The 4542-nt window shown below is 46.8% G+C and overlaps 1 protein-coding gene across 1 annotated transcript in view; it reads right to left on the reverse strand.

The window, feature by feature from the left end:
* The window catches only part of ZFAND6 (zinc finger AN1-type containing 6), a 33345-nt gene extending 30346 nt beyond the window's left edge, over window positions 1–2999 (reverse strand). The window contains exon 1 of the mRNA XM_026036333.1: window positions 2907–2999. The gene's annotated coding sequence lies outside the window, so the exon portion shown is untranslated. The remainder of the gene's footprint in view (window positions 1–2906) is intronic.
* Between the last annotated feature and the right edge of the window lie 1543 nt (window positions 3000–4542).

A 4542-nucleotide genomic window follows, 5' to 3' on the forward strand; every position in this document is an offset into this window, starting at 1 on the left:
GGCCCCGCGCGCCGCGAGGGCGCCCGACGCGCAACGTTACGTAAGGGCCGCGGGCCCGGGAGCCGCCGGGGCCCGCGGGGCAGGGAGCAGCGCGGCCGCCGACTCCCGGCTCCCAGTTCACAGCGTGAGTCAGCAGAAAAGGGGCGAGAGCCCCGGGCCCGCCCGACACCCGCCCCGGGCCCCGGCTTTCGCCCCRCACCGAGGGTGCCTTGGGCAAGACCAGGGCACTTGGTTTCGCTTGCAGTTTTACCCCATTTGAGGTTTTACTGCAAATACCCCACAAAAATCAGGGGCGCTTCTGTAGGGACGTGCTTCCCCGAGCTGCGATACGCAGCAAAGGGCGTAGAATGACCCTTCAGGAAGTGTAACCTTCCATTCCTCCTTCAAAGAGAGCCACACGACATGTTTTGTGCTACCTTCTGCTTTGGAGAGATCTATCCCACCACAAATCCAAACAGAACCAAGCAGCAGCAACTGGGAGTCCTGAGTTACAAATACGGAGCACAAGAATGGAGTTTTACATAACGTTTACCTAAGCGGGGGGAAGGATCAAATGCAACCCCTTGCACCTGAATGCAGGTTCTGGCAAAAGCCAGTGCTACAGAAGGACCAGCAGTTTGTGGGTCCCCTGAGGACACCTGTGAAGCCACCCTGGCAGGAGGCTTTGAGCCAGCACCAAGCGATGGAAACAAAGAACACAGTTCAAGCAAACAAAACACACCAGTAAAGCACCCGCTGAGCAATGCTGAAAGCTCCGGTGGGGAACACGTTAACTTTGGGCCTAGGAGAACAGCAGAGGTCATGATTCTTATCGAGGGGACTGCCTAGAAGGGGACATGACAACCTCAAAGTCAGTTTTGTTGCTTGGGATTGTACAGAAGGAAAAAATACTGCCCTCCAGCTCTCAGTGCTACCACAAAAGTGTAGCCATGTGTAACAGCAATGAAAGAAGGTTTTGTTTTAAACCCAAAAACATCCCACATTGAATGCAGGCTGCCATTTCACAGGCGACTCGCAGCTCCTTATCAAACCAAGGGAGAAGTTTCACCCCTCGTCTCCGCATCTTTGCCCTCCCAGCTGGGCCCATCAGACCCCTCCATGTGCTGCTGGCTCACTCCTCTCGCACAAGTTTGGGCAGCTTCTGATAAGCAGCAGGATGGGAGGGCAATGGCAAAGCAGATCCTCCAGTTTTCAGCAGTGTGAACACCTGGATTTGCTCACTTAATCTCATTAAAAAAGGAAGGAAAGAAAGAAAAATAAACTATCTTACTAAATACCCCTGAATTTGCTATCCTCAGACATACACAGAGCCCCAAAAAACTGCAAAGTGGGGATCAAAACTAGATTTGCACTTGGCTCTACCTCACTTGAACACATCTGTACTTAGACATCAAAAATCCAGACAAATGAATTTGTTACTGAAATCACCGAAATTCCATGCTTTTCCCAAGAAAACCTGGTAAAACTAAGAATTAAAAAATCTGATTTATAAGCACAGTTTCCATACCCAGGACGCATTTTTTTTTTCCTCCCCCCTCAAAAAGTACACACATTTTGTAGCATACTGACACATTTTAAGGTTCAGGCTCAAGTTATGCCTTCCCTACTCTTACAAGACCCACAGTAATGAAAAACTAAAATAGCAATTCACAGCTGTAAGAACACCAAAAAGGGAAGCTCTGCCAGCAACGTTAAAAAGATGCAGTTCGCTGCCACTGAACTTTGCACCGAGGACAACAACAAGAGAAAGCACCTGACTCTCATTTGACTATTGTAAGCGCAGAAGAGCTAAAAGCCCATTTGTCCTGTAATCTTACATACACAGAGGACAGTAAGTTTGGAGGACTTGACAGCTCAAGAGATCAAGAACAGAGCCCTTCATCTTTAAGTCACCAATATAGAGGCCAGAATAGCAGCAATCAAAAGCTACTTGTGGTGGTTGTTGGGGGATTAGATGAAGAGGTGGTTACTCACTGTCCAATTCTGCACAAATTGGTGTGAATCACAGAGCGTTCTTCACAGTTTGCACCTGTTTTTCACAGTCTTAAACATACACTACATCTTACAGGCTTTATACAGGTTAATAAGTGGCAAAGCAAAAGACCTGCTGCTTACAACATGCTGAACTCTAGAGAAAGGACTTTACCCCCTGTTTGACAATTATGTCAGCACTACAGTATGTGCTGAATTTGTTTATTTTTAAACAACTATAGTTTCAGCTTGTTTTGTATTATTAGAGACAGCTTTAAAGTTAGTATTTAGTTTCTCATTCCTTTTATGCCCCCAGATGTTGCAATACCTGTTCGCAAGAACAACTGTTCTTACAAACTTGGTGTGCAAGTGTTATACTTGTGTGTGTATATACATAAACTATTTTAAAAGTACAATAAAGTAGGCATTTCAGAAATTTGCCATTTAAGTAATTTGAGAAGGCAGTAGCTATTTTTAATCAAATGTGTATCCACATCTACACAAGGACAGGGAAGTGCCTCAGTGTGAAGAAACAGACATTCATCTTCACACCCTTATGCATTCTCCAGTATATCAATGTGCAGTCACTGCTAAGCTGGTTAGTAACCACTCCTTTCCAACTTSATTTTACGTTCAGAAGTCTGCAGGGAGCATAAGCCAGATAAAAAGAGTTCAGAGTTTACGTTGACTAAGGATTCTTGAATGTGCTCATTGCCCTCATAGGAGCACTACAACCAAGAACTGTCTCCTAGACAACCCCTGTGAAATTCAGGTCCATAGTTCCTGGTAGTAGATTGCTTCCCAAGAAGGAAGCTGCTGAGGGCAAGCCAAGGTCCGAGAAACTTCAGCATCCCTAACTAAGGAGGCCTTTGCATATAAGGAGCAAGACTTTGGACTCAGCTCGCTATTCCAGACAGCCAGAGAGCGCAACATACCAGACTGATGAGATTTCAGTAATCCTGACGAACTTGGGGAAGTCTCTTGACGCTTTCAATCCAAGATGTATTAGTGCACCGCAATAATCAAATCTGGAAATAACAAGAAGGTGCATGTGACAAATATCAGGTCAGAGAGGGCTGTTTCCTGGACAGCAGCACAGATGCAGCAGACACAGAAGCTGACACACTCCCCAGAGAAGGAAAGTAGCTACCTCAAACGACCCAAAAGTTAGCTACCATGACAACTAATTAAACTTCATCCACTTGTCAAATTCCAACCRCTTCCTTCTGCCTAGAGGATAAACTATTAAGACAATAGCTTCAATTTCTCTTTGCTTCATAATATCTTCTGGCTTATAAAGCCACACAACATCCATGACAGGTCTCAATTACGCACAGCACTTGCCACATTGGTGTTTTTTCACATCAAGACAGGGAATTGAATCTTCCACAGCACAGCTACACAGCTGAGGACTCTGATGATAGATGTCATGCATCATCCTCTTTAGTCCGAGTCCTTGAGAAAGGATATGGACATTTCAAAAGACTTTCCCTTGACATTAGATATCTCTTGAGCAAGAAGAAGAAAAAAAACCCCAAAAAATCATATGCTACAATTTTCACCAAATACAGCATGTTCTGGGTACTAGTATATGTAATCTACGTTATCCTTTGGAGCTTAAATCAAGCACTATGAATAAAAGYGAACGCACATTCAATACTTAACTCAAAAGATACTCAAACACAGACGCATAACTACTAGCTGCCAAGAAAACAGAGCCACAAGTTCATATACTCACAATTCCCTCCGCAATCAGACTGATTAATACAGCCCTTACAAAAGGACACTTTCACAGAAATGGGGATTACCTTTATCTGTAACCATAGCAACTTTTCAGCAGTTTGCGTTAATGTTACTCCGCCTGATAACTCGCCACTATCTCTTTCAAGCTGTTTGTGCAGGGTCTGGTAGGTGCCGTCTGAGCCTGCTCGGGAACGAGAAGTTGAGCTGGGAAGTTACATCCTCACACCGCACTGCCCAAATTTACTGCTGAACACAAAGTCTTTCATCTCTGCCAGCAACTCATGATCAGTAGAATGGAAAATTATTTGGATTTGACTTACAGCCTTGCAAAACAAATTATTTTAAGAGGCAGCTACGAAATACTTCCAGGCTACATAGGAGAGGCAATCCCTCACTGCTAAAGGAACTATTTGGACAGTAGTAAACCCAAGGAGCGACGCCACCGATATACCAGCAGCTTCAATACGCAGTATTACGAGGAAGAACCGCTCCAAACCAGAGTTATTTTGCCCTCAACAAACAGCTCAGAGAGCGGACAAAAGCCAGCCCCCCCACCCGCGGTCACACCGCGTTCGTGCTGCGCGGAACAGGCCCGGGCACCTCCGCGTTAGACAAACAGCGCGGGCAGCACCCGCAGACACGCCACACAAGTTGGAGGAGAGGCCGGCAAGAGGAGGAGGAGGAGGAGAGGGGCGAAGCCGCGTCCTCCAACGCCGCGTTCCCGGCGCCGGGCTCCGGGACGCACGCGGCTCCGAGGCGGGGCGAGGACGAGGGCAGCTCGCAGGCCCGGGACGGGACAGGCCCCGGCAACACGGAACCGCGCGGGGG

The sequence above is a fragment of the Nothoprocta perdicaria genome, unplaced genomic scaffold (assembly GCF_003342845.1).
Source record: "Nothoprocta perdicaria isolate Ctin4 unplaced genomic scaffold, notPer1 scaffold_176, whole genome shotgun sequence".
Classification (NCBI taxonomy): Eukaryota; Metazoa; Chordata; class Aves; order Tinamiformes; family Tinamidae; genus Nothoprocta; species Nothoprocta perdicaria.